Source organism: Anabrus simplex, chromosome 3, assembly GCF_040414725.1.
Source record: "Anabrus simplex isolate iqAnaSimp1 chromosome 3, ASM4041472v1, whole genome shotgun sequence".
NCBI lineage: Eukaryota > Metazoa > Arthropoda > Insecta > Orthoptera > Tettigoniidae > Anabrus > Anabrus simplex.
In genome coordinates this window covers 139435629-139460118 of record NC_090267.1, presented here as the reverse complement: position 1 = coordinate 139460118, position 24490 = coordinate 139435629, and the positions used below count along the sequence as shown (strand labels likewise).

Genomic DNA, 24490 nt, shown 5'->3' with positions numbered 1-24490 from the left:
TATTTGTAATTTTGCGGTATTAATTCGAAAGTAGTGTAGACTCGCGGTATTCCACACATTACGGTACCACTCACAGGTGATGTAATGCGCACATGTAACTCAGCCCTATGGTGTTTCTTACATTGCGGCGCCATTTACAGACTACACAAACCTATGGTGTCCCTCGCATACGTGCACTAGTCACAAGGACTCGTACTATCCCGTGGTGTTCCTGTCATAGTGGCTACTAATCATAGGCAAGGCAGACCCATGGTGTCGCTCATAGAGTGGTACTAATCACAGGTATAGTTGGGGACAAAACATGACGACCTCAGTTCCTGGAAGCGAGCTGGAAGCCGGTAGTTAATCACACCCTGCACCCTGCTGAGTTAACAAGTTCTAAGTGATCCTTGTTTGTTTTGGAGAGGCTGCCAAACCACTTTCTCCCTCACTCTCTGTAGAATTTACCCTTTCTTCATGTAGAGTGCAGTAGCCGATTTGGCAACTCTGGCTGCAGTTGAGGTAGTAAATCCTATAAGTCGCTAATAGACACAGAGCTGCCGCTGCAAAGTAGTAGTGTGAGGCGAGGTCGTCATGATTTGTCCCCAGCTATACTGTAAAACTCCCCCTGATTCATACACTCTCGCTATTAATTACAAACCTATTGTGTACCTAACACAAGCGACCCATGGTGTTCCCCGCGTGGTGGTACTAATTACAAGTAGTCTCATGGTTCTAATTCGATCATCCCTTGGTCGGCCCTTCTAGTCGCCTCTTATGACAGGCAGGGGATACCGTCGGTGTATTCTTCGCCTGCCTTCCCCATCCATATTTGGTCCGCGAGAGCTATTTTATTTCGCTCAAGTCCGCCGGAAAGTCGGTTAGGACCCCCCCACCCCCAGCTATCCGCCATCTGGGACGCGCCACGTGGGAGTATCATCTCTTCCCCTGCTACGCCAGCGTAATAGGTTCGTGGCAAAAACATAGAAAGAGCTCCATTTTCACTTTCCTTCTGCCAACGTTTAATATGCTTAAAAATGGGTCTCTACATACAATAACAGTACCATTTCCACTTTGTACTTCAAACTCACGTTTTTCGCGAGTCTTGTTGTTTACTTCGGTTAGGCCTTCGCCGCAAGGGAGAGGTTAAGCTCAGAAAATATGCTATAAAGTTTTTTTGCTACACAATATTTTTACTTTTCCAGAATTTGAGTTTCATCCAAATTACCAGCACCACAAAAGTTTTTCGTTCGGTAACATTTTAGTTTTTCTTTACCTTTGTCTTATATTTTTTCTGCTTGCTGATAGATTTCTTCAACTCTGCCTTCGAACTTCCCGCTTTCTAGGCCTTTCCGTGTCCTGTGATTCGTCACAAAACTCGTCACATATATCCGATTCCATTTTCCAGACGTAATAATACAAATTATTTGCACTCACTCCTCAAAAACAGCATCAAACAATCAAAACCGTTCGGCGAACGATGTAAAAATCGCCATGATGTTTATGTTGTCATGTGACATAAAACAGAACCTCTGAGTGGATAAATGGATTCAGTATGTCTTGGCATGAAAAGCATCGTGGATTCGGTATGTTTGTCGTAAAAAGGACATGGGAGGTGGCATCTCTAGCACAACATTTGTCAAGCTACATATAGAAGTAAGTTCAAGGAAGTGATACCACCTTTTATCTCAATTTTGAAATTTTGGATTTGTTACATTTTGCAAATAAGGTTTTCAAGGCTCACTTGCAACGATAATATTAAAAATGTATATAGGAAGGACTGGCTGGATACTAGTTCAGTGCTATTTATAAGATTTTAAGATGATACAATATAAAACAATATTCCGCATTCGCAGAAAATATCTGTTATAGTAATCATAATTTTAGAGGGACTGGAAAAGTCATAGAAATACATTTCAGTGAAAACTGGGGTCTAAAGCTAAATATTCGGGAAAATAAGGAAATATTTCTTGGCATGAAAATAGACACTGATCTGAATTTTCTAGTCAGTTTCACTTTAGCAGCCGACCCATGCTGACTGATGTCCGACCAGTCTTACGAGAATTCTTTTATTTTTATTTTTGGATAGTGTTTGAACGTCACAGTAACACATCGATAGTTTTCGGCGATGCAAGGATGGGAAAGGGCTACGAGTGGGAAGGAAACGGCCGTGGACTTATTTAAAGTACAGGCCCAGCATTTGTCTGGCGTGAAAATCGGAAACCACGGAAAAACATCTTTAGGGCTGCCGACAGTGGGGTTCGAACCCACTACCTCCCAATTGCAAGCTCATAGCTTTTTGCCCCTAATCGCATGGCCATCTCGCTCGGTGAATAATTATCGTCCATTGAATGAAAATGAGGAAATTCTTTCATTTCTTCCTCTACAGATCAAAATGGGCTGATCAGAAATATAGTTTCTGTTCAACGGTACGTTTGATGTCGATGCATTTGAATTTTTATCCACATTTTAAATATAAGATTTAATTTAAAGTTAAAAACTTCATCACTGATCCGTATTGAACTAATAATTACAATGCTAAAAGAGAAAGATGTTCCACCTATTCAATACAATAATATTGTTGCACGAATTAATGTAGCAACATATTTAATATGTTATGGGACCGGTTTCGACATATGTCCATGTCATCATCAGCCGACACAAAAATGGCAAGAAGTCAACACAATTGGAACACTTATGACACTTTTCTTGAATTAAAAATAGAAATTCATGTAGAGGTTCTTGAGCATCTTGATGTAGATCTTGAGGTTAAAAAAAATGATGATGACATGGAAATATGTCGAAACCGGTCGCATAACATATTAAATATGTTGTTACATTAATTCGTGCAACAATATTATTGTATTGACTAGGTGGAACATCTTTCTCTTTTTAGCATTGTAATAAGATTTAATCATGTTTACTGAAGTTTACTTATGTTAACGGTAAGCGTATGTTCTTTTTTACGACAAATATACCGAATCACTGAAATCCATTTCTTGAAGAAAATTAATGTCAACCAATCACTAACCCAAGTCGAATAAAGAGAAATAATTGACAGGCAGTGTAATATGATATCTGTTACCGTATCTAAAAGTTAAAGGCACATATTCGAACAGATGTGAGTACCAGAAAGTTTCTATGTTTCCTGTAAAATTGGCATTTTTGGATTTGGTACGTTTCGGAAATAAGGTTTTCATATGCTCCGGAATTACTAACCATTTTGTAATTTCATAGTGTACATTACGGTTGTAAATTTTGTGCAAGATTTTGTTACTAGTTATGAAACTTATGTTTATATTCAATTCTCTGGAAATGTATATGAAGTTCGATAAATTTCACTTCCGAAATGTCCGGCTCTGTGGCTAAATGATTATCGTGCTGGCCTTTGGTCCAGAGGGTCCCGGATTCGATTCCCGTCTGGGTCGGGGATTTTAAACTTCATTAGTTAATTCCGATGGCTTGGGGCATCCTCATATACGCGGAGGTCACCTATACGGTGACAGCATGAATGACCTGCACCAGGCCTCTTCGGAGGCCACATGCCATTTATTAATTTCCGAAATACATTGGCTGGCAAAAATATTCAAGCACCCAAAAGAGGAGTAGGAAACGAAATGAAATTTCACGTGTTGAGGGGGTATGTGGTGTTATTTCAGTGATTACAAAACTAAGTCAAATTTACAAAGAACTTGTCAGTACGATCCCATTTATCAGTATGACGTTGCACCTCCTCCGGGCTGAATGCATGGACTGATTCGGTTGCGAAGGGTATCAGAAAGTTGTTGTATCCTCTCCTGAGGCAGGCTGACTCACAACTGCTGTAACTGGTCCTTGATATCCTGGATACTGGCACTGGAACTGACTTGACGTCCCAGCTGGTACCAGACATATTCTATCAGGGTCAGATCTGGGGATCTTGCTTGCCACGGGGATAACATTACGCAGACCGTTCATAGAGATACGTACCATGTGTGGACAAGCATTGTCCTGTTGAAAAGTGACAGCACGATACTGTCGCATGAGACGTAACACATGAGGACGCAGGATGTTTGTGATGTACCGTTGTGCCCTCAGAATTCCGTCAATCACCACCAGCCGTGACCTGAACAGCCCCCACACCATGATGCCAGGAGTAACACCTCTGTGCCTAGCCAAAGTATTGGAAGAATGAGACCTCTCTACTGATCGCCACCGTATTCTCGCAGACAATGGTCATCCGGGGGAGTGCAGAACCGTGATTCATCGCTGAACACAACGCGACGCCATTCATCAGCAGCCTATGCTTCCGGATCACGACACCACTCCAAACGCAGCCGTTTGTGTTCTGGTGTTAACGGCAGTGTATGCATGGAATGAAGAATCCTTTGTTCTGCTGCTGCTAGTCACCGACTAATGGTGCGGGATGACACAGCATGTTGCAGTGTCCATTACTTATTCTCTGATGGCTGGCACAGATGTGAACGGATTACGATGTGTTTGGTGCACAATACGGTGATCCTCTCTTGTGGTGGTCAGACGTGGTCAACCGGAACCTTGACAATGAGTATACCAGTCCTCACATTCCCATACAGTCCAATATCACATCCGAATGCCCCACAAATCTGGATATCGCACGATTCAACCAGCCGGCCAAACGGAGACCAATAATGAGGCCACTTTCAAACTCTGCCAGGTGCTGATAACACTGTCTCACACGAGTACGCGGCATCTCCGTGTCCTTCACAGTGATCACTCAACATCTAACGCTGTCCACGCCCCTCATATGCCCTCCCAGGCCTGGTAACAACACTAGTGTACTCTGGTGGCCATTCTACCTGTCACAGAGAATTGGAACTCTAATCGTGTACATATCCACCAATGGTGTGTACGTGTACGAAGTTACATTGACATCCGAGCATTTCTTCCTGATACTTCGATTTTGTTGCCAAGCAGTGTAGATGACTTATACTACTTTTTGCTCTCGTCCCGAACTTCGATTTCAGCACAAAATGTTGTATACCTACTCAGCTCACGTTCACGATTGGGCATTCTGTCCTTGAATGACTCTTCAGACCTTCCTCTTTTCAAGTCAGTTACTATATTTTCACTAGCCCCTATTGTTCTGAAATTATTATTATTATTATTATTATTATTATTATTATTATTATTATTATTATTATTATTATTATTATTGCTAGAGACTTTACGTCGCACCGACACAGATAGGTCTTATGCCGACGATGGGATAGGAAAGGCCTAGGAGTTGGAAGGAAGCGGCCGTGGCCTTAATTAAGGTACAGCCCCAGCATTTGCCTGGTGTGAAAATGGGAAACCACGGAAAACCATTTTTAGGGCTGCCGATAGTGGGATTCGAACCTACTACCTCCCGGATGCAAGCTCACAGCCGCGCACCTCTACGCGCACGGGCAACTCGCCCGGTCTGAAATTATTAAAGGAAGTCTGATGTACATTGGAGATTGTACCGAGGGACCCAGTTCCAGAACAAAATGATAGATGTATTCTATCTCGATATGTCAGATGTTATAAACATTCAAATTCAAAGTAACCAAACACATAACTATAAACTAATTACCAAACAGGTGACTGCACTCCTGAAGCTCTCAGTAGAAATTCGTTGAAACCTCAGACTTTTACGCAGGGGCATCAGTGGGAGGCATGTGAACTACATACTTTAGTACAAGTTCTATAATACAGTCTCCAACAGTCCTAATTTAACTTTAGTGGCCCAATAACAACATTTTAGCAGACGTTTGAACAAAATACGTCGTTTTATAGCAACAAATGAGAGCGTGAAAGTTCTTAATAAACATACTAGTTGCCACATACCGCTGATTAAAAATGAGGTTAATTTTAAATGCTCAACGGATGTGAGAAAAATTGACTCAATATGAGAGTTTCTTTTATTTTTAAATCGATGTTAAATGTTTCATATAATTTATAGAGCTTTCAGTATGTTTTCATAAAAATGTTCTAAGTTTTTAATTTTTTATTTTAGTAAACTTCAAGAAGTTGTTTCTAGAACCTGATTATTAACATCTGATTCACCAAAAATAATCAGAAAATTCTAAGTTATTTATTTAGAACGAAAATATACAAATGCAAACATATTTGATTTAGTGAGTTCAGACTCCCCTTCGAAAAATGTTATATTCACGGGAGAGAAGGGACTTGACCCTGGACTACTTGAACATGATTATTCTATGCTAGTCCATAGACTAAAATCATAGGTAATAGTAATTATGCTTCGTCAAAGATGTATTTACCCTGGATTGATCCCCTTTGTAAAGTACATTTTAAGTTGATTAGTTTATTGCGAATATCGCATCAAGAGTTTTCTTTTTTCTACGTTTATGATATTTGTTTCTATTATTAATTTGCATGAGTGTATGTTTATAGGCATGCATATTATTTTGTGTACGTCACAGCGGTCAACGATGCAGGAGTCACGAAAGTACCTAATGAAGTGGGGAATATTCTGTCTGAAAGTTTAGTTCGTGGCCGTCGAGCTTTCTGCTTTACAGTACGACGTTCGAATGGTACAGCTATGTTCATATGTTAACATGATATGTAAATGCATTTTAAAATACTCTGCACGATGCGCTTAATACAAATTTAATTCGGTTTTTATGCATTAATGGGTTCAAATTAGCGCTGTGAAGAGGAGGCGGTTCTCTTGTTGATTGAATCTGATAATACGATTGCAGCGCTACTCCAGTGATATCCGGTACTACCGATGGAGGCAAAGCAGTTACGGAGCTCCGGAGGTTAACCTGAGGGCCGCCTCCTATTCGCAACAGTAGCTCCGAGTGTAAGAACGCAGTGGGCTGTAATTTCAAACTTACGTCCATGAATGTAGGCGCCCTATAAAAATCGTTGCCTACATACACAAATATTTATCTATATCACCAGTATTCCACACAACACCCCTTAATAAAGAATGTATAGTCATTCAGAATAATTAATGCATCCTCTCATTTGTTATCAAGAAAATGTAATTATATCGACATACAATTCATATCCCATATACCAGTAGGTATAAACCCTGTAGATACAACGAACAATATATCTAAATAGGTTCAGTTGTTTCTCAGAAAAGTGCAGGCCCTACCTGTGCAGAACTTACATAGTACACTTCGTTCATTATTATTATCATTATTATGGAAATATTCCCATTATATTGGCGCTAGAATACAGTAGTTTCAAGTTAAATTTGAATTCGCTTTTAATTTCTGGACATATGTAAAAAACGCGAAAGACGTGCAGAAATATGGGATGATTATTTACCAGCGGACGGAGTTCAAGCGGTTCAAGTCTGTAAGTGCTGCGCTGTAAAACATGGCACAAATGACCCCATAAGATTCGGCGTCGCGGTGTAGGTGGTAACGCGTCCGTCTGTCACCCGGTGGCTCTAGGTTCGATTACCGGCCGGGTCAGCCTTTTGTATTGTGCATTATTAATATCCCTGGTCTGGGGATTGGGTGTTTGTGTCATCCTTAACGTTCCTTTCCTCACATTCAACACCTTACACTTCCGCCACTTACATTTTTATTTATTTATTTATTTATTTATTATGGCTTCTTTCATGTGGCGAAGTTAGGGCACACGGCCCTCTCTTACACTTAACCACAATACAATAAATAATATTAAGGTTGCCTATTACTAATTACACTAATTATACTATTTCCTAAATTAAGCTAAAGTTACACATCCACACAATATGCAGCTTATTATCTCGTTACTTCAGTCCTCTTTTCTATCTCACACAGACACTTGCACATACACTTACAATGTACACACTTATCAACTACACTTACGTTTATATTATATAAAACTAACAGAAACAATTTTTAATTTTACAATTACCAATCACACGCACACAATACACACCAATACACACTTCAATCGGTATCTCTCAACAGGAAGTCTCGGCAAGATATTTTAAATTTGAGGAAGGAGTCAATGCTCCTGACACTTACTGGCAGGGAATTCCAAAGCCTGGATCCGGTTACAATGAAAGATTTATTATACACAGAAGAGTGGTGAAGAGGAATAGCTAAAGTGGAGCTCGAGCGAGTGTTACGATTATGGAAGGAAGAGAGGAAGTGAAGTTTAGATGAAATATACCGGGGGGGAGTTACTATGCAGGAGTTTGTGTATTAAGACAAGTATATGATATTCACGTCTCTTATCAGGTTTTAACCAGTGCAGTGCCTGATAATACATTACATAGGTAATACACGTAGGTTTCCTCACATATGGTGCAAGTAGGGGCAAAGGATCTTTATAGGTCGACGCCCCGAAGAAATAGCATTTTAAAAAAGGTTAAAGGAGAAGCGTAGTTTCGCGCAATAATAGCGACAAGTTATAAATTCCTGTGAAAATGCTCGTTCATTCCTCCCGTATGAAGTTCACACTACGCTCTTGTCATTCAATGTTTGTACGTAAGAATGCTATCTGTAATATCGTCCAATAATAAAGGTGTTAACTGAGGGACCTAGTTTTTCACGATAATAGTGACAAGTTATAAGTTCCTGAGAAAATGCTCGTTCATTTCTCCCGTACCAAGTTCACACTACGCGCTTGTAATTCAATCGGAGGTTCTGTTACATAATCATTATGTTTGTACGTAAGAAGGCTATCTGTAATATCGCCAAATAACTAAAGTATTAACGGAGGGGCGTAGTTTCTCACATTAATAGCGACAAGTTCTAAATTCCTGTACAAATGCTCGTTCATTTCCCCGTACCAAGTTTAAGCTACGCGCTTGTGAATATTGAATTTTCACGACCGCATTGTAATCGAAAAAGACTTTCAACGTATTAGGTCGTGTTACGTACATGTAGTACGTGTTGAAGAGATGTTAAGTACAGAACAAAAATGGCCAGCCGGACACCAGTGGGATCCGAACCCACAACCTCCCGATTTTGCGTCGGTTGCTCTACCAATTGAGCTATGGTGGCCTAGGCTATCTTTGTTCTGTTTGAAAGGATCTGAGCTACAGGTCTTGCACTGTGCTAGCACACTGTAGAGTGCGTTTAAGTCGCCCGTTGTGGGGCATGTCAATGAATAATTAATTTTCACGACCGCATTGTAATCGAAACAGACTTTCAACGTATTAGGTCGTGTTACGTACATGTAGTACGTGTTGAAGAGATGTTAAGTACAGAACAAAAATGGCCAGCCGGACACCAGAGGAATCCGAACCCACAACCTCCCGATTTCGCGTCGGTTGCTCTACCAATTGAGCTATGGTGGCCTAGGCCATCTTTGTTCTGTTTGAAAGGATCTGAGCTACAGGTCTGGCACTGCTGCTAGCACACTGTAGAGTGCGTTTAAGTCGCCCGTTGTGGGGCATGTCAATGAATATTGAATTTTCACGACCGCACTGGTGTCCTGCTGGCCATTTTTGTTCTGTACTTAACATCTCTTCAACACGTACTACATGTACGTAACACGACCTAATACGTTGAAAGTCTGTTTCGATTACGCGCTTGTAATTCAATCGGAGGTTCTCCGGAGGCACCGATTGAAAGCGCCTGGAGCCTCCGCTCCTTAAACAACCGCTCCGTTAACAGTGCTAGTTCAAATCAATCAAAGTGTCTTGGAAGGTTTGTACACAACCCTTCAGTTACATCAATATTCAAACACATATGTACTTGGTGTATTATTTTACGCTTTTTGGAATATAGTATTTATCTTAGGTTATTCTTGACAGCCATCCTGATATCCTCTCTTGACTGAATCAGACGATATTCAAAGTCCATTTAAACACAGAAATCCTTGAGTTCGTGCGCTTCTTCCCTTCTTTCCTTAAGTGATAGTCTGCTACTATTCTGCTAGTTTATGTACAACTCAAAAATAGCTGTTCCTTCGTATTCCGGCAAGTATTTTTTCCTCATGCATCCGTTCACAAACTGAGACTAAATTGGCAGGTTCCGAAATCGAAAACAAACGAACATAATTTTATGTTTTATAATAACGTGGGTGTTTAAGCAATAAGTTCAGAGGCATTTTCTTTTCCTCACCTGACTTCGGATTAAGAAAGACGGAGTTTGTTCCATTTGAGAGCTCCGGATACCTTTACGACCTCTGTTTGACTCCTGGAACATGTCTATGGTTCTGAGTTACATATTGTAGTTGCACAGGTCATTGGTATGACGTTGCGATCGAAGAATCAAGGAATCCATTATTGATGAATGACGATATCTGTCGTTCTATCTATTCTTTGAAGAAACAGTAAAATGAATGTTTACTTCTTCCTGTAAATACATATTGAAGTGGCCCTGAAGTGTTGTGCACAGTGTGTCTAACCGGACATGATGAACTAAAAACACAATTTTCTTAATTATCCATTGCAGGAGATATATATATATAAAACATAAATTATTGGAAATTGAATTGATTCTAACATTTTTATTACTAGTGGTTTAACGCCGGATTAACACATCGAAGGATTTTGGCCACGCGATGCAAGGATTTGAAAGGGCTGGAATTAGGAAGGTAGCATCCGTGGCCTGAATTAAGGTACAGCCCCAGCATTTGCCTCTCATGAAAATGCGAAACTATGGAAAACCATCTTCAGGGCTGCGAACGTTGAGATTCGAACCCACTATCTCCCGAATGCAAGCTCATAAATCCGCGGCCCTAACCGCACGGCCAACGCGTTAGAAACCGTAAATTTACTTGCTTGTGATATGAATTCTAGTAGGACTTGAAACATACTTCGTTCCTTTAGGATAGGAAAACCTCAGCAACAACCTCATTTTCCGAGCATACCTCTCGTTAAATCGATTTTTTACAGAAGAAAGAAACAGGAACCCCGCAGGGCAGTATTTTAGGCCCTTTGCCCTTTATTTTTACATAAACGACATTTCGTCCAATTTAAATAATTGTAGCTATCATCGTTATGCAGACGACTTACTAATATACTGTCACTGTAAGACCTCTGTTTCTTTCTCGCTCAATCATGGCTAAACTGCAATGGAATAACTGAGATGAAATTTGGAAAGCATATTTTTAAAGTTTCAGTTCAAAGTTCAAACACTGGTTTATTTTATTTTTTTAAACGCTTACCATTTCAAAATAGCGGCCATTAATATGTTTGTATTTACTGGACATGCATATGTTTATTCGTTAAGAACCTAATGATGGGAAAATAATTAAACTTACGTATCACAAATTTTTTCTCTTATTTTGCTGGTTGCTTTACGTCACACCGACACAGTCTTATGGCGACTATGTGACGGTAAAAGGCTAGGAGTGGGTAGGAAGCGGCAGTGGCCTTAATTGAGGTACAGTCCCAGCATTTGCCTGGTGTGAAAATGGGAAACCACGGAAAACCATCTTCAGGGCTGCCGATAGTGGGGTTCGAACCTACTATCTCCGGAATACTGGATACTGGCCGCACTTAAAGCGACTGCAGCTATCGATCTTGGTATCACAAAATAAAGGTGCAATGAGTTACCTTCAAAATAGGTATTCTATAAAGAATTTCATACACATTTTTTTCGAAATGGCAGGAAAATACGCCTTTATGTGTTTAGGAACGCGTTCCAAAGCATCTGATCCTAATAATAATAATTTCGTGTGGCAATTTCTAGCCGAGTGCAGCCCATGTAAGGCAGACCCTCCGATGAGGGTGGGCGGCATCTGCCATGTGTAGGTAACTGCGTGTTATTGTGGTGGAGGATAGTGTTGTGTGTAGTATCTGATACTAATCAACAATAACATTGCACAGACTGCCAGTGAGTTGCAGTACTGATGCCATTCATCTCAGCTAGGTGGCATTACTGCTTAAATCACAGAAACAAACCCATCCCTGACGTGAAGAGTGATTTATCGGTTTCATTGTATGGTCCACGATCAGCTTTTATGCCGTCTATCTCGGTTTGTATTCATTCATATTGTTAGGAATTTTAAGCTACCTTCAAATTACCAATATGAAAATTACATTTGTTCTAAGGGGCCAAATAACTAGGTTTTCGAACTCTTATAAATAATATACCGTCCATTAAAGGACATTTTATGTTTCCATTTGTTCGTATTCACTTTCTTGCTGATGTTTCTTTCACGGTGGAAGGTATATTTCTTCTTCCTCTTCTACCACGGTTCCCGCATACTTCCCGGGTCCCGTGTTTGGGCTGTGCCGCATTTATGGACTTGTACCTGTTTTATGAGCGGATTTCCATCCTGTCATCAACCTGTGAGTAGGGTCGCATGCACTTTTTCACGTTTTTGTGGTGGTTTGAAGTGTGGTATATAGTGTGTATTGTGACTAACACAAATACCTGCGGTCCGAACGAGATAAATAAGACCGATGTAGCTGAAATACCCGACCCGGGACCATCCAAAACGAAGGCCCGACACTGACAATTCAGCCAAGGCGTTTGACACTGAAATCTAAACATTATCCAGGTGGGAGGTGAAATTCATATTTGTCTTAGCGTATCGAGCTGTCAGTGGTGAGATGATTTGGAATGTCATTAGTAGACGAATAAGTTTGATTGGTGTATTAAGTGTAAAGACCGTAAAATTAAGATAAAGTTACAATTCAAAAAAGAGTTTGGGGATTTTTTAGGAATAGGAATTAATGATTGGAATAATTTAACAAGTGTTGTACTAGATACATTTCCAATTTCTTTGAAATCATTTTAAGAACAGACTGGGTAAAGAATTGTTAGAAACTCTGCTACCTGGACGACAGCCCAAAATGCAGATCAATGATGAATGACTGATATCGAGTATTATTATTAACCAATACATCGCAATTGGGAAATATCCCGGTGACAATGATCACTTACAGTAGTGTAATAATAAAGTTAAAACGTAATTACTCAACAACAACAACAACTAGAACTAGAACTACTACTGCAACAAGAGTGTAACAAGCAATTTCATGGAAAGAAAGTATTACAAGAAATACTACTAGTTTAACATTTTAAATCCAGCATCATCATATACAAATTCACACACAACTTAAGTATTTCCAGTGCTTAACACTTCGGCTTACAATACCATACGTTGAGCTTACTACTAGGTTATCATTGCAGTACCATCATATACAAATTCACACGCACCTTAAGTATTTCAAAATATTACACTGTCGTAACTACTACTACTACTACTACTACTACTACTACAGCAAGAGTACAACAAGCAATTCTATGGAAAGAAAATATTTCAAGAAGTACTGCTAGCTTAACATTCTAAATCCAGCATCATCATATACAAATGCACACACAACTTAAGTAAGTAATTGAAACAAATTTGACGAACTAATGGTTTATCATTCTTCAAGATCCATACCAATTACTAATTAAATATGACTTAATACTGATGATATACTAGGTGATATGAATCATATCGTGTCAAATATGCGTAATTTATAATATACAATAGTGTGAGCTGGACAGTCTGTAATGTAGCATTGTTTACTACGTGCATCGTGTTTTCTGATAAGTATATCTTATACTTTCTAATAACATATTTAGTCCAGCCATGAACTACTGCAGACGACGTGAATGAAGTTCAACGGAAACGAAAAGAATATGAGACAGGAAGTTTGATAAGCGAATTCTGAGGGCGCTTCGAAGCCATCAGATAAATTTGTTTCCTGTTGTATTCTCTTGTGCACCTTATGTAGTGGGGCTGTTATTGGGTAAATAGACTGTTGTTCGGAGCGAAACATGTTAAGTAAAGTGTTTTGTGTCCCCTGGAGCAAGAGTACTGTGGGATGTCTAACCCTCAGGGGACGATCCATAAAGAGATGAGGTGTCTCGCAGTCTTCGTCTCCTCTGACCTTCAACGGAATTGTTCACCTTTTTTAAAGGTTCTCCGACCGCTGTTTTCTCCCTTCCACTGCTACATTTCAGACTATAAGATGTAGAGTCATGCTCTTCAGACAGTTCTTTCAGTCGAATGTCACAGTAACAAGAGTTCTATCAATACCGCGAAAATGTATTCCATAATCGTTCTTTTCATCAAGAATAATAAAAAGCAAATGCCGTCATGGCATGAATCAAGATATTAACTTACAGGTGGAGTGGAAGTTCATATATGTTTCTAAATGTTTTTCTTCATACCTTTTTCCCTGTGCTGGTGATTGTGGTGGCGATGGATATTTTAAGAGAAAAGCGGGGCAACCATTCTCTTTTAGACAAAATGGGAAGACTAAAAGAGGTTCAATAGTTGGAAGAATGAAGGTATCGACAAAAAAAGAATGGCCACGAAGCATAGTGTACAGTTTTCCCGATCTAACTGGACAAAAATAATTTTTCGACTTCTTGACTTGTGCTGAAATGCGTACTAACTATCTTCTTGACAGTACAAGGAAAGTTGGGAAGCATGACTTTTAAGTCCTCGCCAGCTGCTTGTTATGAATAGATAGTATAAACAAACCCCAACTGCTTCACTTGCTCGCTGTCGTAAGGAAGATCAAATTTTAAGATGTAAACATAAGATTATTCATTTCGTAACTCCAACTTCAAATACAGTTAAAAAATTGACCCCATTTGTTCCTATATAAACCATGATTGTATCCGTAAATGTCTAAACTTTTGAAATACTCATTGATGTTTTGCGATTATTTGCGCTAAGAACATAAATCAATTTTTTTCAGTGGCGCTTCATAGGTTATCCAGGTGGCATCTGTTTCAAGTATGGCACCGGAACAGCGCAGAAACAAGGAAATATGAAATTTTAAGAAAGCATGGTGCACCAATTAAGAATATAAGTTCTTTCAAGTGATCTGAAGCAGAAACTTAGAGAAGCACTTAGGATGTTTTGATGTTTTTGAGTAATAGTCCTCTAGCACAATAAGTTTTGCAAAGTTTCATAAATACCATTAAAGTTCCATGTATTCAGAACAATATCCCTTTCTCTTTAGGCAGTGAAAACCACACATCGAAAGTGTGAAGATCTTCATATAAACTTCTACATGAATTACCACTGGATACGTTTCATGAATAGGGAATGCGAGAATCCACCAAATATCTTCGCCCTGGTATTTCGGAACTTCATCACGGTCACTAGACGTATTTGCGTATTTACATTTATACTTGATAGTTGCATACTACTTCAATACTCAAGATTGCTGTGGTCTATTGCAGTTCGGGATAAAACGCACATCGCACCCATTATCCATTTCAGTGGCCTGTGCATTTAAGGTAATGTGAGTAGTGAAGCCTAAAAGGTACCGTTGTATAGATGGATTCTAAATATTTAGTTTGGTTGACATATGTCCAGTAGTTTTCCAGTTACAAGAAATCAGCTTTATGCACACCCGCATTTGGGTTATGTCCCCTTGTACTTAGACTGTCAAGCTTTACACTAATAATATCTCGCTTATTAGTCCTCCTATCGGAAAAGTGTACATGAGAGAAAGGTTTTAGAAATATTTCTCTGAATTTGGTAAATTTCCATTAAGAATGATCATGGATGTTTTGTAGGGAAGTATAATCACAGTTTCGGCCTGCCTATAGAACTCCAGTCCATTCAGGGATTTTTAAATGGTTTGAAACCTATGAACTACCTTTGGATGGGTGTATTCTACAAACGAAATTTCGTCAAAATATGTTAAGTAGTTTTCCAGTTATAAGAAATCGACTCTTCGTGCAACCGGTTTTGGACTATCCACTAGAGCGTAGGCTGTAAAATATTTCGTTAAGGTCTTCTTTATTAATCCTCCTATCGAAAAATTGTACATGTCAGAAGAGGTTTAGAAACTGAGTTCCATTCAGGTCGGTAGAATTCCATTAGGCATGATCATAAATATTTTGCCGGGCTGAGTGGCTCAGACGGTTAAGGCGCTGGCCTTCTGACCCCAACTTGGCAGTTTCGATCCTGGCTCAGTGCGGTGGTATTTGAAGGTGCCCAAATACGTCAGCCTCGTGTCGGTAGATTTACTGTAACGTAAAAGAACTCCTGCGGGACAGAATTCCGGCACCTACGCGACTCCGAAAACCTAAAAAAGTAGTTTGTGGGACTTAAAGCCAATAACATAAATATTTTTACGGAGAAAATCACTGTTTCGGTCTTCCTATAAACTCCAGTGCATTCACGGGTTTAAAAAATGTATGAACATCAAACCCCAGTGCATTCAGGGATTTTGAACTTGTATGAACTTCAAAACCTATCTTTGGATAGATAAATGTTAAATATAAAGTTTGGTTGAAATGTGTCCAGTAGCTTTCAAGTTACAATAAATCAGCTCTATGCGCCAGTCTTTGAGCTATATCCATTTGGAATGAGATTGTAAAACATTCAGTTAATAATATCACCATTATTAATCCTCCTATCGAAAAAGTATGAATCAGAAAAAGTGTTAGAAATTTATTTTTGTCAAGACTGGTAGATCTCCATTAAGGTTGGCCCTTGTTATTTTGTGGGAGAGTAAAGTCACTGTTTCGATACTCCTATAAACAACCCAGCCCATTCAGGAATTTTGAAATTATATTGACTCTAAAACCTACTCATGCATAGGCGGATTCTATAATTGAAATTTTTATGAAAAATATCTCATAGATTTGGAGTTAAGACAAATCAAACAGACAAACAAGCAGACACCAAGGCTAAAAAATATGTAGATGTACCTGAAACGGATAACTATAAAAAAAATTTGCCAAAATAATCAATGAACAGTCATACAGTCATTGCAAGTTCATGTACAGTGTATTGATTATGTGTGTGTTTTTATTGCGAGTGGTTGAACCTTCGGACTTTCATGTAAACATTGACTGCCTCGGGTTGGCAGTACAGTTTCTAATGCAATATACCGGTTTCCCAATAGTAATTCCTGGTATTTTCATTCATCTGGATGACTATAATTAACATAACATTGCATTGAACTTTCCATTACGTCTGTTCTTTATGCTGGATTGTTATTTATCTTGTCTAGCTCCCCGGTGGAATGATCATTGTAGTGGCCTTCGGTTCAGATGTCTTGTGGTTTAATGCCCGGCCGCATCTAGGAATTTAACTGAGTATTCTTATTTCTCCTGGCTTTGGGACTGAGTGCTTGTGTAATCTTAATATGCATATTCCTATACACACCATGTACCTCGTTACCAAGCACCATAGAAATACACAATACTTCCTTCCACATAAAATCGAGGCCAGGAAGCTTATCCTTCCGTAAAACTGAGCTAAATCGCAAGCAGTGCCTCGCGTATGTTCTACTTCCCGCCGAGCATCCTCCCTGGATGGATCTCTTAACATCAGTTTCAGAATACTCATCTAGCACAGGAGATTCCTTCACATTTGTAAATGGCCCTTTTGGAAATTTCGAACACTCTCAGGTACCTGTAGGTTACCGTACGGTGACGGCATTACGTTACTTCCCTGCTGGCGAGCAGCCAGGGACGTTGTCATGGTAACAGGTAGGTTCGTTGTCGGTTTGCGCGGGTGTCCATCACTCAATACAGAGCGTGAAACCCGCAAAAAATACAAATTTTTTCCGTCATTTAAAGATTAAGCGAAATTATATACACAACAAAAGTTGTTTAAAATGAAGGAAAGTTTCATATATGGTATTCGGATTGGACATAGAATCAATAGTATAAGAGAAAATAGAAAAAATCTGTTCTGGTTTTGGTAGAAACCTCCAGTCTATTCAGCGATTTTTAAATAATATGTTTATATATACCTTTTCCTGGATGAGTATACTCTAGATATGAAGTTTGGTCGCGATCAATCCATGGAACAGCCGGACAAACAGACACGAAAGATAAAAACCACTGATACGGTCTTGAGTTGACCTAAAGTGGATAAATATCTGACAAATTAGCAAAATATACGAAAGTACAGACAGGAGACCCCTTACAACTTTATGTATATAGTTTAGACGATTTATACTCAGTAGAGAAGAGCCTCCGTGGCGCAGACGGCAGCGCGTCGGCCTCTCACCTCTGGATACCGTGGTTCAAATCCCGGTCACTCCATGTGAGATTTGTTCTGGACAAAACGGAGGCGGGACAGGTTTTTCTCCGGGTACTCCGGTTTTCCCTTTCAACTTTCATTCCAGCAACACTCTCCATTATCATTTCATAGCATTTATCACTCATTAATAAAATCACCTTGGGAGTGGCGACCCCATTGTAATAACAGCCTATATATGTTGCAATCATTCATTACACCCCTGACCCGGTCAATGACTGGAAAACAGGTTGTAGGTTTTCATTTTCATACTCAGTAGAGAAATTCAGTTTTCTATCTGAAGGCCACCTTAGTAACTACATACATTAATCCGGTTGCATTTAACGTACCGCAACCCAGAGCGACTTGAAAGCATCAAAATACAGTATGTTCGAAAGGAGATTGTTGATAATCTCCATGTACGTGTGTACGGTAGTTATATCAGGGAAGACAGGTATATCCCATTCAGAACAGTACTAGCTTTTCTCAGTCAAGGGAATAAAAATACAACGATGTGAACGTCTTCCTCTCCCTAGCCATGACAAACGAACAGCGGAAGGGATCAAATTTCCCTACTGCACATTTTCTGAAGATATTATGTATATGACTTTCACCGTCCGATCTGTGAGTGGAGAGGATTCACATCACGCCTTCAGGTGTATGCAACCACTTGTGCAGCACTTTTCTCGCCACTTCTGCTGAGTTACTAGTCAAGAACTCAGTCACAGTCCTTCTATTCTTAAGACAGCAACTTCACATTAGATGAATGAATCATATATTTGCGTCCTTTGTGTCCCTTTGTATAAAGTCACAGCAGCTCAGTTTTGATTAAATACTCACCTGGAGGATGCTTTAAAATATTCGCTCACATTCGCGTTAGATTCAATAATCCATTACCTACTTTTAACAATAATTTTAACCAATTCAAGTTAATTAGCTCTAGTTAGAGTAGTAGTAATTTAAGTCCAAGGTGGAGTTTCTGACATCGAGAGGAAATATAATTGAGCTGGTTTATTTGTGAGTACTCAGTGTGGTACCCTCTGGGAGACTGGAAGCAAGAACGAGCAAGATATACATGTCCCGTGCAAGGACAAGCTTATCTTTGAGACACGCTCTCTGGAGACAGCAAAACTCACCCAGCAGAACTTAATTTCTGATGTGCAAGCTGTCAGATTTCTCCTGCTGATAGAATGCGTACTTGAATATCCTAAATAAATTAGGCGGAAATAAAACCAATTTATTTAAATGGATCATTGCATTATTATTATCTCCATTAATATTCTAAATTGAGGGATACTACGTAGACATCTGGAGCCAAATTACCTGCATTTTATGCAAATTAAAACTATTATTTATTTATTTATTTATTTATTTATTTATTTATTTATTTATTTATTTATTTATTTATTTATTTATTTATTTATTTATTTATTTATTTATTTATTTATTTATTTATTTATTTATTTATTTATTTATTTTATTTGGGAACCGCTAAGTGATAATTACATTCGGTTATGTTACAAGTCTGAATATTATTATTAATATCAATTTTAATGTTAAAATTGAAGCACAATAGTGGAGTTAATAAATTTGAAATGAATTCTAGAGTAACGGTACTTCCGTTTATAGTCGTCTAAGCTTCCAGGCTTACCAATTTAAAAATAAAATAGTTTTAAATTGATGTCTACATTACAACTTACGAGTTTAGTGTAACCTTTCGTTCAACGTTTACATTTCTTTTGTCTTTCTCTACCGAGTGGGTTGACTGTGCGGTTAGGGCCGCACAGCTTTAGGCTTGCATTCCTGAGATGGTGTGATCGTATCCCACCGTCGGTAGTCCTGAAGAGATCTTTCCGTGGTTTCCAATTTTCATAAAGGGCAAATGTACTTTAATTAAGGCCACGGTCGCTACATTATCAACCCTAGCCCTTTCTCATCATTGCGGCACCGGAAACCTCTGATATGTTAGCGCGACGTTAAACCGGTAGCAAACAAACAAGAGACTCTCTTATAATATGTTCCGTGTTAATATACGCGCATTGTGGGATGACGAATGAATTCCGTCACCCGCATCAAGGTATTGCGCGTAAGGAATTAACTCGTTTTCAGTCAAAATATTCTCCTCTACGAATGTTGATTTCTCAGCGGAATTTTCCCAGTTTAACTTCTAATCCTACTAGGCCATGGGTGTTACCTTCCCAATCCTTGTGTCACCCAAAACTTTCCATGAGTTAGTGCAAAAGAAATTCCTTTCAGTTGTAAATCCACTGACATCATTTTCTAGTTTACTTACCTAACAGAAACTGTTGCGTGCAAGAGTTTCTCAGAAAACGGCTTTATCAGAAAATGGCAGCACTGAATTTACTGATGAATACAATCCCCAATCTCTGATTTAGAAGTTTGGAATAATTAATAGCGTGTGACCTGCAGAGAGATCTGGTCTTTTGAGTTGTCACCCGTGGGCGACCTGCATGACTGCGAGGATGGGGCCCAACCTAGGATGTATTCTAATGTTGAAGACGGACAAACAGCCAGCCCCAGAGTCAGACGAATTAACCAACGAAGGTTAAAATCCAGGACCCTGACAGGAATTGAACGCGGGTCGTTTGGCCCTAAGGCCAGCAAGCTATCCAGTGGCAGATGGAACTAGGCTTACGTGTTAATACAATTACCATACTTGATTATTCTATGTATGCACGTATATATGTGTTTACGTAGTATGAATACTGCGTACTTATCGCGATATCCGCCTTCTCGGCACACAGGAGATAGCTGGCAGCCCGAGAAGGGAGACATTGTGTACAGTCTGTGGAACTAGCGAAGTGGCACAAGAAAAAAAATACACGAAATTATTGCCTATATTTAAAAGGTTAACCATCGAATTTTAACGGAAATCATTATCTTAAAATTGATGCAGATAATGTTGACCTAACTCTCTGGAACCAGTAGCATATTCCAATAGTATGAACTGACTCACTTAATTGAGCTCGGCAGTAGACATTTCACGCTCAGTTTGATCCTTTGGTCCCCTCTGTGAGGATTACGAAGATACATTAGGACTCCATCAGAGCCTCAATAAATTACAATAATTATCATAATTGATAAATCGAGTAAACTATGGGACCATGAAACTCTTGTAATTTTCTCATTGAATTCCAGTGCATGAAATCATTTAATGATTCGTCCGACTCGTTGGCTGAATGTTCAGCGTACTGGCCTTCGGTTCAGAGGGTCCTGCGTTCGATTCCCGGCCGGGTCGGGGATTTTAACCATAATTGGTTAATTCCAGTGGCTCAGGGGCTGGGTGTGTGTTGCGTATTCAACATTAGAAATCATCCTAGGTAGGGCCCTCATCTTCACAGACATGCAGGTCGCCTAATAGGTCGTCTACTAGAAAAAGACCTGCACCAGGCCTCTCCGGAGTATGGTCTCAGCTACCGTGTGCAGACATTTCAATTTGACGTCATCTGGCTGTCTGCTCGTCAATTTCGACGTTCCGTTTTACTCTAGGCCCACTAGATGGCAGACCGAGTAAACCGAAACTCTCTTGGGCGTCTATGGCTGAGATTTAATGAATTTTGTCGGGTAAATACCAAATGTGTCACCAGAGATCTTTTACATGTCGACATCGTACGACATGGAGTGTCGAATGGACTTTTTCCCGCCCTTCAAAAATCCGACTGCCTCTGCCGGGTTTGAACCCGCTATCTTGGGATCCGGAGGCCGACACTCTACCGCTGATCCACAGAGACAGCTTTCCGGAGGCCATACGCCATAATTATTTTTATCTATTGATTAGACAGTTATATGCGTTTTGCTGAATCCAGTCATGCGACTTTTTCTCCTCTGTCAAATTTCGAAGGAGTGATTTTAAAATTGTCCATTGATAAAAGTCAACATTAATTTTTCAGTGAAATGTATAGGCCCAAATATTCTCATAACATTAATGACACATCAAATGAAAATTTCTAGGTCATATGGAGGAGTTTCTTGTAATAACACAGGTTTTTGGATAAACATTATCTGTATGTCTGCTTTAAAGAAACCACGACGCATTCTGGAGAAATTCGCGCTGTATGTCAATTAAACCACTTCTTCCACCAAGGACGTACGTGTGAGTACGCAGATAACAAGTTAAATAAGGGATCGGATATGTGTTATTTTGCTCTAAAGAGGGAAAAGTGTTTACATTTGCCTTCACAAGATTCATGTTGCACTTGAATTTCTTGTCGGCTATAATTGCCTGTCATAATTATGTGTCCTGTCACTCATCGTCACGCTCCAGTGAGGTATGAAAGTCATCAAAGTTTCAAACCAAGTTTAAAAGTAAACATCTTCCCTGACAGCTTGGAAACAAGATTGTAGCCGTGTGATAAAATACCTCACTACATTAGTCATGCGAAACAAATTCCTACTCATCCAACATAGTTACATACTGTACTCCTTAGACAGAAACATCAACAATGATATTATAGTTACTGATTCTTTTCTCACTCGCTCCTAATGGATACATGTTCGGATACAAGCAATGTAAAATAAAAATTATATGAATCCTTGTTCACGGTTTGCATTTCACTATCATATCTTAAGGCGGTTTCCAACAGAGTTCTTTGTCAACATTTTGAACAGGGATTCCTTGATAATATGTATGTATGCATGCCCGAAGGCTGGTTGAATCCTCAGCAGATCGACCTTCAACTGTCATAAGCAGCCTACGCGTAGCTGAAGAAGCGTGCCAGGGAAATTAGGATTCATGTAGTTTCCTGTTTCTTTCCTCACCGAGCCAGAATGCTCTGTTACACGTCATTCAGCCAGTCCCACTGCAATGCATACACCAACTGACCAGCACTTACTATTCAAAATGAAGACTGCCAAGTGTACTTAGGCCCACAACTCAATTCCAGGAAGAGATGGACACAGAAATGACTTACTAATATTTAAAAAATGTGAAAATGCGTTTGGATGTTTGGGAACATCACGTCAGAATGACAGTGTGTCTGGATTACCTTTCACAATTAGAGTGTGACGCAGGATAATATATACGCTAATTATTACATTGCTGTCTCTTCAAGAAACGGCGCAGCAAAGGAAAAATTAGTATATAAAAACCAAACTCCATAGCGCAAGATCTCCGAAGGGCTATGGCCTACCAAGCGACTGCTGCTCAGCCCGAAGGCCTGCAGATTACGAGGTGTCGTGTGGTTAGCACGACGGATCCTCTCGGCGGTTATTCTTAGCTTTCTAGACCAATTATGATGTAATTCAGATGAAAATGTACTCCTGGGACAATTGAAGTTATTACGCTGCATATACACTTAGTCCTATTCAAAATGAAGACTACCCAGTGTACCTACAACTCACTTCCAGGAAGAGATGGACACAGTCAAAGTCACGTTCAAGGGTAACGGTTATAACTATGTACGGATTCATAGAGCCCTGCATCCGAGGGGGTCGACTAGGGAAAACTCATAGTGAAGGAGTGAAGGAAACTTTCACCCAGAATACCACAGATCGAATTGCCAAGCTCCTCCGCAAGGACAGTATATAAGCAATGTTCGGCACCGTCACAAAAAATTGCTTGCAGTTTAGATGAAAGCAAAGACAAACTGTCCCCACTATAATACCCTGGGGTGTACAAAATTCCCTGTAATTGCAGCAAGTATGCATTGACCAAACATGACGGTCCATTAGCACTCGTATCAAGGAACGCCAACGTAATATCCGTCTCAACCAGCCAGACAAGTCAAGCCCTATCGTCGGGTTCCAAGATGTTCAAGCTCCTCCCCACACTAAACACTACAGGTCTAGGATTATACGAGAAGCTGTGGAAGTACGTAAAAGTCCTAACAATTTCAACAGGGACACTGGCTATCAATTAAGTACTATGTGGTTGTCACCCATTAAGAATTCAACTCTAATCTTCTCTCCTGTCAATCTTACGTTGCACTTTATTTTTTGTTTTCATTTTATTTTATTTTTGTTTCTTCTACAGCTTTTGTCTCTAATTTACCGAGCTCGATAGCTGTAGTCCCTTAAATGCGGCCAGTATCCAGTATTCGGGAAATAATGGGTTCGAACACTACTGTCGGCAGCCCTGAAGATGGTTTTCCGTGGTTTCCCATTTTCACACCAGGCAAATGCTGAGGCTGTACCATAATTAAGGCCACGGCTGCTTCCTTCCCACTCCTAGCCCGTCGTCGTTATAAGACCTGTCTGTCTCAGTGCGACGTAAACCAACTTGTAAAAAAATAATCCGTCTCTGATTCGTCTGATGACCTTGCTGTTTAATTCCCAACGCACATCGATAGCAGAAAAGTCTTAGTTGTAACTAAGATGGTGTAGTCACCTCCCACTCGGAAGGCTAGCGCACAGTGAGCCATCTAGTGACGAACGAGAGAACTACTTACTCTACACCAACGGTAAACCCTTCTTAAATTCACACCTTCTTTACTTAATATTTTCGTGTGGCTATTTCTAGCCGGGTGCAGCCCTTGTGAGGCAGACCCTCCAATGAGGGTGGGCTACATCTGCCAAGTGTAGGTAACTGCGTGTTATTGTGGTGGAGGATAGTGTTATGTGTGGTGTGTGAGTTGTAGGA

At 39.8% G+C, this 24490-nt stretch overlaps 1 protein-coding gene and 1 non-coding gene across 2 annotated transcripts in view; one reads left to right on the top strand and one right to left on the bottom strand.

Annotated features, from left to right (window-relative positions):
* The window catches only part of LOC136867115 (chondroadherin), a 1785188-nt gene that overhangs the window by 1744203 nt on the left and 16495 nt on the right, over positions 1-24490 (top strand). The window lies entirely within an intron of this gene.
* Positions 8866-8942, bottom strand: TRNAL-CAA (transfer RNA leucine (anticodon CAA)). Its single transcript has one exon. It is a non-coding gene; the product is annotated as a tRNA-Leu (tRNA).